The sequence below is a fragment of the Falco naumanni genome, chromosome 10 (assembly GCF_017639655.2).
Source record: "Falco naumanni isolate bFalNau1 chromosome 10, bFalNau1.pat, whole genome shotgun sequence".
Classification (NCBI taxonomy): Eukaryota; Metazoa; Chordata; class Aves; order Falconiformes; family Falconidae; genus Falco; species Falco naumanni.
Genome location: NC_054063.1, coordinates 19676788 through 19689828, shown reverse-complemented (window position 1 = coordinate 19689828; position 13041 = coordinate 19676788).

Below are 13041 nucleotides of genomic sequence, written 5' to 3'. Positions count from 1 at the left end.
TTCCTTTGACTAAATTTGTTTTTTTGGGGGCTTGCTTGTCTCCTGCAAAGCACTGCTTTGCACCTGAGTGCCTCATGGATTCACAAGGCCTTCTCCCTCCCACTTGGCAACCTGCAGGAGAAAAAAATACGTCAACCAACTGTTTCCAAAGTGCTTTTTGGTTGAAGTAGTGCTATTCCTTGCTAGAATTTAAGCAAGTGCAGAGGAACATGAATTCTTTTTAGAGAGGGTTGTTTGGGTTTTTTTTTGGGGGGGTGGGGGGGGTGTAGCTGGGTTGTTTTTCCTGGCTGGGGTAAGTGGGGAGGAAAGGAGGAAGAAAATAAAAAGGTTCTACTACCTGCTTTTCTAGCCCCCAAGTATCCAGGATCTTCTCTCACCTTCCTGCCTTGGGCAACAGCAGTTCTCATTCCAGTGTCCCAATACCTCTGCTCTTTGTTAAATCCCTTTTACACTCATTCGTGTATCTTTTTTTTTTTTTTTTCTGTATTATGGAATGATTCTTTTTTTTCTTTTCCATTTTTTCTAAACCTTATCTGGTAAACAGATGGACATCATAGAAATGCCAAAGATGAAATAGAAAGAAAAACTGAAGTGTAGCACAATGCAAGCCAGCTATGGAAAAGAAATTATCTTATGTCACTGTATATTACTCAGTTGAGAATGGTTAATGAGCTTATGCTATTTAACCACCTTACCAGAATGGGCATCACAGCTTGAGGAATGCAGACAGAGCTCTGAAATGATTTCACAATTAGAAATACAGAGTGGGAGGGAAATAAGAAAGCAAAAGATGGTTTAATGTCCTTTCTTGCCTCCAGATGCATGACACATGGCTCGGTTGTCCTAAGTCTGGGCCTGAAATACTTATTTTTAATTCACTGAAAACAGACTGACTGAGCAGCAGGAGTGCAAACAGCACGCTTAACTTGCCATCATTCGATAAAGCAGAGAAGGAGCTCAGTCTCCTGCCTCTCTGCTGGGATTGCCAAGTAAAGCATCAACAGCAGGTTCTGTAACTCAGACAACTCTGCCTTCTGAAATGGCCCAAGAGCTCTGAGGAGCATGTGTTTTAACAGGTTTCAGTCCCTTTTGACTTGAACCACATTTGAACTTCTCAGCAGTGAAAAATCATTCTATCCTGTTACTATTCCTCCGAGCAATTGCACACAGGCCCCTTTTATTATTACATTAGTGTAATTTTGTCTCCGACATTCCCCCGAGAGGAATTACTCATGTCCTGCTATTATTTATTTTACTACTAAGAGCCTAGTTTTTAGCAGTAGTTTTAATTAAATACCAATCCTCCTCCTCAATTAGGATCACCTTTATCTAGCTTGCTGTACTTTGTATTCTCCACCAGTATCCCTTGCTTCCTCCTACTTGTCCCTCTTTCCACAGTTCTCTCAGGCACTGCAAAAAGCCCCCTCTCCCACCAAAAAGAAACACAAGATCTTACTAAAGTAAAGAACCATCACATGGAAGGCAATACAGTGCCTAACACTGGTTATGCAGAATAGCAGTTTAAATTGATGTCAAGTGACACTGCCAAAAGCAGCAGCAACTTCCACACCCCCCAAAGCCATGTTGCCTCCTGCCCTGTCTCCTGCACAAGCCCACAGTGTGTTGCTGATACTGTCCCTCTTCAGCTTCCCCGCTCCCCTATAGCCTTGCTTGCATTCCAGCATGTAGTCAGTCCGCTGCCTCCCTGCCCTCTGATGTTGCGTCTCTCCTCTCCAAATACACTACTCAAAGTTGCCAAGACAGGTTTTCTTTGGGAGTTTGAAGCTCTGTATGTCCACACACTGAGTAAACACCTCTTCAAAGTCTTTGCTGTCCCTGGATAATGAATCGGATCACAATGTATTCCAGACTTTAGTATTCTTGGAAGCTGCCCTAGATTAATGTTTTAGGAGTTACTCATTCATGCTCCCCAAGTGTCAGAGGCAGAACTGATGACTCCTGACTGTGAAGCTGGCAGGAATATCCTCATCTCAACTGTTTCTACAAAGTGGAATCAAACTGCAGCAACAGCATCCAACTGCATTAACTGCTCCAGCGCCTGGCAAAGCCAGCTGCGGAGACAGCATAAAGTTACGCAATGACTGCTGGCACCAAGCACCCTCCTGGCTGTCGTTCCCTGCATGAATACTGGGCACAAGTACCCTTCCCCAAGCAATCTCACCTTCCCACTCTGCAGCCTCCATAGAGCACAGCTTCCCCTCTAGGCACCGCTCCGTTCCTTACCTTGCATAGCAAAGGGAAGAGGCGGCAACAAGTCAGAGATCATTTTAATTTCACTTCTCACAGACTTGACAAGGCTTTTTCTTCCGTCTCAACTCTAGGTGCAAAGGTTTGCGAACTACACTGACTTCCCTAAACATACGTTGTCTTTGCTTTTATGAGCAGATTTTATTCCTTTTCCAAGAGCAAAATGGAACTGCAGACAAGTATTAGCTCAATTAGCACGCAAAGAGAAAGGGTAGGCTCACGCCTACACTCTGCCCTGCACTTCCAGGCTCAGCAAGTGCATTCCTTAATGGCTCCAGCACCTTCGTAAGATTGCCGCTCTGCTATACTTTCATCAAGGACTATAATTTATACACCGCAACCTAAGCATACAGTTCTCAGTCTGGAGGGTTCCCAGCTAGGAGGAGTTTCAGGTTCTGGTTTATACTGGGGAGGAGGGGATACTGATGATAAAAATTTTTAGATGTTACTCACCAGTTTTTTCCATAGCCATCTCTATACATTCAAGGTGGTTTTTTTTTCTACCTTAAACAATGCTTTTTAAGCAAGTTGCCTGCAGCTGGGACAAGGAGCTCTCTCTACTACTTTCTGGCCTCTCCACAAATAGTTTTCAACAGTGATAAACTGGTTGTTCAGGTGTAACTCAAATAGATACTTTAAAAAAGTATCCTATCTCCTTCCTCTTATTTCAATAGCATTTCTTCAAATAAAGCCTACTAAAAAATTTTGATTTCAAGTTCCCAAGGCAGGAAACCATCTTCATTTTACCTCCTACAGAACAAATACTCTACCAATGTTTAAAAGCACTAAAAAATTAATAAATCATAAGCTCATGTCTATTTACTAAATTTTACTTTCATTTACACCCTGCTCCTACAATGCCCATCATTCCACTATTTAAGTACCTGATTTAGAAGGACAACCAGTGGCATTTATTCACCACTAGAATACAAGCAGGCAAAAGGCAGTGTTAAAAGTATTCCCCCCCACCCCTTTTTTATGGCTTCAGACCTCAGAAAATTAGTTCTTATTGGCTGATTTAAATTTCCAGCCTAAAAAGGGAGTGCCAGAAACATCAGACATTTATCTCAGTTCTACAGCTTGGCAAGGTAAAAAAATTTTAGAAGTCATCTCAGTTTTAGTGTTCAGAATGCCGGACCCTATTGCCCAATCTACCTCCCACAACAGCAGTCTTACCTTGAAAAAAAGATCTCTGAAAAATACTTCTGGAGTGAATTCAGTCCCTTCTTCCTTCTGACTGCATGTTGCTGCTTGTCTTAAACACGGGAAACATCCCTTGCTTCAGGCAAAAATTCTCAGCAATTTCATCTCAAAGCTTCTTCAGAAAGATCCTGGTTCAGTCTCATACACATGCAAACACACGAAGCTTGCAGCTGCTTACTCACCAGCACTACCCCAATGCCAGCTGCCGTGGAGGAGTGTATCAGAGTGCCACACGCCCCTTCTTTCTGGCAGCCGGCAGAGGTGTTAGAAGAAATTCAGTGAAGGTAAAATATCCTCACAGTTGAAGGACAGAGAAGACCACAGTGATAAATTCCATTAAAACCTTGCAGTTAAAACTGATGAGATCTCATTGTAGACACATACCACTACCAAGATTCTGTAAATGCAGTGAATCAATGTTTTCTGGGACCTTTTTTTATTGTGGGCTGATGCTGTGATCTCAGCAAAGAGGATGGGACTGTGTGTTGAGTGACATTTTGCACAAAAGGCAAGAGCAAGATACTAATCAAGATGCTAGTGTATAAAGACTATACGTGCATTTCCCCTCAAGTAAGCCTCAAAATCACAGGATGGCTGACTTGCGCTTCACCACTTCACTCCGAGGTGGGGAGGGAGTTAACAGACATAACAAAGCCTCACACTTCGAGAATCTCTGATTAAAGACTACTGTACCCTATTAGAGGTATAAACTGCAGACCATGAGCAGCAAATAAAGTGTTACTCCGTTGCTCAGGCAAACCAAAGTGTTACTTACCAATCTGGTAAGCATTGACATGTCCCTCTCTGGATATAAGAACTCTGTGGGCGTTGTGCTGATCTTGCATAACTTGCCTGGGTCCATGTCATGCAATTTCAAAAATGCAAAACATAATATCAAGTTGACACTTCTGCAGGCTAAATTTCAGCAACAGATCTCATGGCACCCTGCAGAAGAAGGAAAGTAAATTGTTCTAAGGCTTTAGACTTCATAGGGATGTAAATTAGGATAGATTTATTAAGCTGATTGAAGCAGTGACAGTTTACACTGACTGAAACTCTCCAGATGTAACCATTATGTTCCTGCTACTTGAGTCCCAAATGGAACCAGCAGAATCCAATTCTGTAATCAAGACAGCAAGTGAAATAGCTTCCCCCCACTGCAGTCCGTTTAGAAATCAAGTCAAAACCAGCAGGGTTGCCAGTGAGGCAATTAGGTATTTTCCATAGGTTGCCTGATAAAGAAGCCAGTTATTTACAATTTCCTGGCATGTCAGTTACTGTAGCATTTCCTGGACAACATTCAGAAAGGAGAATTACTTTTTTTTTTTTTAAGATAAAAGTGTTGTATCCAGGAGACAATTCATTTTTCTTGCTTTTAGAGTTGGCTTTTACTTCCTCACCTGGATAACCAAAAGCACATTTTTGTGAATGTTAGAATTAGCAGCAGGCTTTCTTACCTCTCTCATCAGGGCCTGGGGAAAAATACAAGCTGTTGGGTGAAAGCTAAAAAACAAACAGAAAAAAGTGTGGGGGGTGGAGTAGGGGAGCGAGAAAATAACTCAGGACTGAGTCAGTCATGCTCCTCCTGCTTAGTCACCTGTAGTGCTTCTCTCCAGACACACCAGAGATGGCAAGGAAGATGCCTGCCTGCCTTCCACCCACCTCCTCCTCCTGACAAGGACTTACAAAAAGAAGAGATGGGGCAGAGTTTTAGGAGACAGTCATTATGGATGCAAGCTTTCCAGAGAAACAGAGCTGACAGTAGCCTGTTTGCTCATGTTTCCCACCAGCCTCTGGTCACCCCGTGCACTATTTCTCAATTAAATCATCTTGAATCAACCTGTTAGTTTGCTGGTTTAAGTTTCTCTGATGGTGCCCTGCAGTTTTGACATCGTAGGGAGTTGCCATGGAGAAGAGGGTGATGTCATTGACACAAAAAGCACTGAATTTACAAATACGACAGGAACAGAGCTATTTATAAAGAGCTGCTTTTTCTCCCCCCACTCTTTGCTGGGGTGGGTGGAGGCAAAGGCAGCAGTTCCATTCTTGATGTTTCTGTCAACAAGTCTCAGAAATGAATTTTCTTGTTAGAAAATATACTGAGCCTGTGAAATTGCTAAATGCTGTCAGCTTTCGGACTTCATTCATTAGAGCTGAATTTAGCTTTCAAGCTCATAGATATTTTTGAGGTCATGTAACACTCGTGTTTGTATAGTAACTTCTATCCTGAAAAATCTATGCAGCATTACCAAAATACAGCCATTTCTGAAAGACAATAGCATGTCAGAAAAAGAAAGTGGACAGATACCCTGGTTTATGTAAAGGCTTCATGCTGCTCATAATCACTTTGAATAATAACTGATTTTGCTGGGTTTGCCTTGACTATGTGGGGCACCACTGCACATTAATGCAACCCTCATAGAATGAAACATTTAGTGCATATAAAAATCGCAAAACACAGAAGAGATAGAAAAGGGAAGATGATAAATTTAGACCTGAACAAAAAAAAAAAATAGTTTTAGAATGCATTTGGAACAAACTGGGAGAAATAAAGGGTGGTTTAAGAATGTGACAGGGGAGCTATCATGGGTGTCAAAATTATTATTTACATGTATGGCACCTAAACTGAACATGCAACCATCTATCACACCAAAATCTGACAGGACAATGACATTCCTAAAAGCTGGATGCTAAGAAAAATTATTTCATGAAGATACAGATCAAGGTCCAAAATTCAGGTTTGAGTATTAAAAAAAAAAAAAAAGCTTAGTTTTCAAAGAAAACAGCTTGGATCTTAACAGCTGGTAGAACAACAACATTCCAGCTAAAACAACAGCATCAGTCAGAACAATGGTTCCCCTGTTTTACTCTCTGGATAATAATATCAAAACCAAACCCTATTTTGGAACAATGCAACCAGTAACATTTCACATTTCAACTGTCCAGATGCACTATAGTGATACGGAGCAACAGAAATTACTAATACAAATGCAGGTTAAGGAACCAGCAACTAAATGTATCAAAGTTGCTTTGTTTTTACCTTGTTACCTCGTTTTTACAAACCATTTCTCCTCCACAGAAGTGAAACATTTATAAATACATGTATTTATATATAAAAATATACATACAAGTATAACACCAGTTTTATAAACAAGAAGCCTCCAGTACTGAAACGATTTGTCCAAATCACGTGCAAAGCCAGAAGCAATGCTGACAGTGGAACGCAGGTCTTCAGTCTGGAACCCTGTTTGTCTCAGCAATAGTTTAAAACAAAAACTACCAATGCTAGCGGTATTAACAGGGCTTTGCCAAAACATCCACAGCTCCTGCAGAACAATATCCAACAGCTTGGCTTTTACTGCAATGAAATAGCAAGAAGGTTCAGAAACACAGTTTTCTTACCTCTCCTTTACAATAAGTCCAGCTACGCAAACACCATTTCCAAATTTGCTGTCTCCCATTTAAGAGGACCTGTGTGAATTTACTAAGGAAGCAAGGAAAACTGTAACTGTTTTCCATGAGCCTCACCCAAAGTAACAGTATGTGCCTGTCGTTCTGCCTTGGCAGATCACACGGCAGTTGTTCTGCCTTTCCCCCTCCACCCATATTGCTACGCATCTGTTTCTGGGAAGGATATTGATATATTGGGAAATACTACTGTGGAAACCACGATAAAGTTTAAGAAAGTGAAGAGTATGCCATACAGTGAAAGCCCACAGAAACTTATGATTGTAATTGAGAAAGTTACAAAGTGATTTGCGGTCAGTCCAAAACTATATAAATACACTGCTCCCTTTAATTAAAATCTCCTCAGTTTAGCTGATATGAAGCAAAAACATATTTTGATCTTGGTGCATGGAGCATGTGTAGCAGAAATGCACGCTCATAAACAAGAAGCAACAAAGATGGATCCAGTGTCCAATTGTGTGGGAATTTTCCATTGTTGCAATTGTCGTCTAGCTTACCAAGTGAAAAACATGCTTTCCCAGGAGATGAGGAGGAATAATAATTTTTTTAATTGCATAAAAATGGAATATTCCCTTTACACGTTCCCCATATGTTAGACAAATGAGAGACTATCCTTACAGCTGCCCACACCGGTTGCCAGCAATGTTTTCTGTTTCAGGCTACGCAAGACTACTTTCAGCTGACACTTATGTTTTACATCTTGATAAAAAAGCTGCTGCTTTTAGTTGCACAGGATCTAAGCTATTGTTTCCAAGATAAAAGAATATGGCACACTCCACTAAAGCTATATGAAGAAAAGTCTTCCATAGTTCCCCTACAAACATAGCAGAAGCCAGCGATGTGCCACCGAAACAATCGTTGCCTCCTTCCTTACAGTTAGATTTAATCCCTGACATTTTCAGACAGGGTATCAGCAGACCTGGACTGCGAAGCCATGAGAACAGACTAATGAAAGGACAAGAGTTAACCAGTTCAGTTCACAGTACAGGTCAAGTACTAACCCAGGCTGGCCCTTGGGGAGTAAATGCAGATCTAATGGTGTAGCAGAATGGTCCAGAATGCCCTTTACTGGATCTATTTTGACTGGGCATCGAGGAAATGTTCCAAGAAGCCATATCCAGCCACCACTGAATCTTGCAATACTCCCAACACTTTTTTTTTCCCTATGAAATGATTCCTGAGTGATTAAAGTACTACACTACATCAAAGTACCTTACTAGTTTAGCTTCAAGAAAGGAGCTGTACAGTTCAAGAGATAACTGAAGAACTGTCCATCAAGATTCCAAAGCACTGGCAAAACACACACAAGCTCAAGCACAGAAACTGAAGACTAACATTTGTCTTTCATCAGTATTGTATCACTTAGCTGCTGATCCTGCTTTTTAAATCACACTTCCATACCAGCTGGAGCCATAGGATCAATAATTAATTAGCTTTAGCTGGCACTTATTACAAAAGGAGAGTAGGGAACAAATATTTCTAGAACCAACAAAAGGAACAGCATTCTTCCCTGATCTTACTGAGTGACCTCAACCTTCACATGCTTGTTTAGCAACACAAAATATTCTATCAGAAAAAGAATGAATGGAAATGAAACCTCTGTATTTCCAAGTTTCTAAACATGGCATTCTGCTAGATTAACCAAGCAGAGGGGCAGTGAGTGTAAAATAGTAAAAACCAAGAGAATGAAACTGTTAAATGAGCTTCAAGTCTTCCTTCAGCAATCTTTAAGGGCAATCTTTTTAAGCACATGCACATTAATGTAACTGCAGTGCCCATAGCCCAAGGCTAAATGAGAGACTGTAACCACCAATTCTCAAGACCACAATCAAATAACTCACTTAGAATAAGAACACTAAGGTTTGTACACCAAAGCATCACTGGGGAAATCACTAGTGCACAGCATGGAGTGCAACACCTCAGAAGTCACAGTTTAGCCCAAAGCCATTTTGGAATATTTATTATTTGGGAAATCAGCAGCAGCACAGAGGAAAGATTTAGAATTGTTTGCTGACGTCCATGCAGGAGGTATAATTTGTCTACTTAGAATCAAAGAATCGTTTAGGTTGGAAAAGACCTTTAAGATCATTGAGTACAACTGTTAACCCAGCACTGCCAAGTCCACCACTAAACCCTGTCCCTAAGTACCATGTCTACATGGTCTTTTAAATACCTCCAGGGCTGGTGACTCCACCATCTCCCTGGACAGACTGTCCCAGTGCTCAACAACCCTTGTGATGAAGAAATTTTTCCTAATTCAATGTAATTACCTTTATATGTTACCAAATTTTTGTTATTTTAAGAATTCCTGAATTTACATGAATCTCTAACATAGACTATAATAAAAATATTCTATGATTGTATGATCTCATATCAAAAGCTGTAAACACAAGTGTGGGATTTCATGTACCAGCCACGTGAAATTCTCCTTATTCATCAGCTGAATTTATATAGAAACACCTAATTAAAGCATTACAGGGGACAGACATTAACTAAGGCAAAGTGCAAACTACCATTTCTAGTTCATTCTGGAAATCTTCTATTCAGTAATCTCACCTCCATGTACAAGCACAAGTTACACCTCTGGTAATGTATCAGTCAACAGGTGTCTACTTCTGCTACGTGGTTTTCATAATCTCTTTAACACAGACCCTGGGCTAGAAGTCTCAGATATGAATACATACGGAATATATCCATCTGAGCCGATAAATACTTCTACCAGTTATCTCAGTTTCAGGATTTTGACTCTCCTACAAATTAAACACCTTCCTAGGACAGCAGGTGATGAGTATTACTAGCCGACACATTTCCTTAAAACAATCTCTTAAGATGTAAAGTATTAACAAGTTAGTTTCAGAGCCTGCAACAGACTTTCTACAAACAGCTGTAGATATACTTTTAAAAAGTAAGTTCTATTTTAGTATTATTGTTTTAAAACTCAGTTTCTTACCGTTGGCTTCTGTGGCTCTTTTAATCGCTTTTCTTCACTATCAAGATCTGCTTTTCCTCATAATCTGGCCAACAGTCAAGTGGAAGTAACAGTTATGTAACGTCATTGGTCATTTAAATACATAAATATTAATGAGGTAACCAGTATCATCTGTATTTCACAGGTGTAGACAGTGATCTTAATGAGCCCTAGAACAGTGGAAGCAACTTGAACCCAGATGCAGCTACTAAAGCTTAATGAGCAGAAAACGGCTCAGACACCTGTGGGTTTTGCCCCACTTACAGTATATTATTTGATTAGCCTAGACATTTTTTTTATTTGTAGCATTTGCTGGGGCTCAATGACTTTCTGCCATTATTTCTAGACCCCTTTGCACTTAATGTAACAGAGTGGACAAGATTATTGACTTAAATCTTTTACTGTTTCTGAATCAAAGCAGTCAGTTTATATGAATGCAGAGGAAAGGGGGGCCCCTATGAAAGCCAGCAAATGGTTTCACAGAAGAACGTTCCAGAGCCTCATTAGCAGGCAAGCAGACCAGGTGTTCCATATTCTCAAATCAAAGTATCTGTGGTTTGGGTGGGTTACTGCATGCAGGGCTATTCCATGAAGTGCACATTCAAGGCATCAAAAGTATCAGTCAAGTTGCTCTTAATTTCTGAAGATGTTAAAAGCTCAGCTTTTCTGTACCCTTGCCCTTTTCTATAGCCTTTGAAGAACCTTTCACTGTAGTGCTATCCTGGCCAGGAATAAGAAAGAACTAGAGGCAGGCTTTGTCTCCTGTTCTCTTCCCACACTCTGGCCAGTCAGAACTCTAGGGACAGATCTAAAGCTTAGAGTGCTGCTGCGAGCACACAGATCATAAGAAAAGTGGCAAAACCCCAAGATTCTCAGGCTTTAGAAGCAGGATCCATAGGTGCTTTCCAGCAGTGTCCAATATTACAAGTCAATTCCATTTTTCTGACCTTTCTTGTCAATCACCTGTGATACTACTGAAACATTTCTGAAACAGAGGAGTAAGCTGTGCATAAAAAAAAACTCACCCAACTTTCTTAGTGCAGGTTACCCAGGCAGGAGAAAAAGCATCATCTGGACAATATTATTCCAAGTGTAGTATCATACATAGTATTTAGACTGTACTTGAATTGTATCTAATTAGTAAATTCAGTAAGGAAAATGTACTACTGCCACAGTAGCCAAAGAGCAGGATATTGTTACTGTACCTCCAGTTAATATTCATGCAAAACCAACTTTGTGTTTAAATGGAAAGCAGGCTAATGCATCTCAGACATCATAGATTTCTTTTTTCTTCTTCCAGCTACATGAAATTTGTTGCATTTTTCCAATTTTTATTAGTTGTGTCCCCACCCTTTTTATTTTAAGAACAACAATTGATTTTCCAGGACATTGAAACAGTGTATCTTCTGAGAAAGAATGCATGAAAGTAAGTCCAAGGAATGTAATGGATCATGGTTACACTCAGTTGCTTAGAGAGCAGAACTCTGACAGAGATACAACAGGGATGTCTGAAAGCCCTCCCTGACCACCTTTTACATATCTCTGCAATCAGCTCCCAAAATTGGGTACACATAGAGGCTAACCTGTGTGGAAGAGATGCTTGTTCCCTCTTCTGCTGTGGTGGAATTCTGCAGGCGAAGAAATATGTCTACTCCCTCTTCATTATTTACACGTGTTTGTTTCTTATGGAGATCATAATGCCATTGCTAAGTGTTTCTTATTTTAAAGTACTGTGGAGGAGAAGAGTCTCAATTTTCCAATGACATTAAACTGAGGTACTTGTGTTGTCTGGGACATACGCAGAGTAATGAGACATGCTCTAGTGTAACATACTAAGAGTAGTCCTGTTACATGGAGAAGGATTAGCACACTTCTTGCTCAGAAAGAAAACCGATGCCAAGTCAACACAGGAATAATAATAGAGTAATAATTTCAGCTTTAAACTTCATTATAATAAAGACACTTTAAAGACCTGACGAACAGATTTCCCTTACTGAACTCCTGCTGAGAGCTCTTATCTGTGTGTTCAGACTGCTCTCAAAACCTTTCTGTCTGAATAAGCTTTATGAAATAGGTGAAGAGGTAGCAAAGTTTTTCTGTGGGGAAACACGTCTTGCCTAAGAAGTCCTTGGGATGACCAATACTTTGTTACGAGTGTTCTCTTCCTAAGGTACCTGGGGTTTGTATCAGTGTTGCAGGACAAACTGAAACAGCTGCAAGTGAGAGGACAGCAAGCGAGATCTCCCAGACTTCTAAAAGGAAGTTAAAAGAGCAACAGAAGAAAACAAATTTCAGCTAAAGGAAAGCACTAACAAACATGCAGGTCCTTTCAGAGCTAAAAGAAGTTAAAGTTAGATGCATAGCTTCTAGTTGCTCTACCAGTGATCTTTGCTCCAAACTCTGGCTAGAGATACATCATTATTTTGTCTGCTTGCTCAATAGATAACTAACTAATGATTTTTATTACAGGAAGCAGTATGAGGCATTAATGGACTACAAAAAGTTCTTCAGCAGCAGTTTACATTAGATATTAAAGCTTGTCTATCACTGCATTTAAATTGTAGTCCTGAATTACAGGACTACATAATCTTCATGAAAGGACTATAAAGAAAATATTAGGTATCTGGAAGAGCAAAAAGAACACAGGTCAAAGCAAAAGTCTGCAAAAGGATTAGTGATGGACACATGCAGAAAGAACAGGAAAGACGGTGGCTCCTAGCAATTTAGAAAACATAGAATTAAGTTCCAGATAATAATTTAGAGAATACACTGATAAACAGGATAATCAAGCAGATCCATGGCCAGAGAACTCAACCAAATGAAAACACACAGCCAATTTGGTTTTATAGGGACAAGAAATTACAAGTGATGCAGTCTTCTCTCACTTTCATATCTGGGAGAAGCTGCGAGGAAGTAATTCCCAAGTCTGAGAAGTTCCTTGACACTTAAGGTATGTAGCATCTTGGGTTTGGATCCTATAAATTCCATTATGGTAAATAAAATGAAGCCTTTGCATTAGTTTCAAAAACACATCACATAAAAAATTAACAAATACCTATTCACAAAACCTCCCAGAAAAATCTGCCAACACTTCAGCACATATGGCAAATTTGGAGTTCAGCAAGATTTCTGGG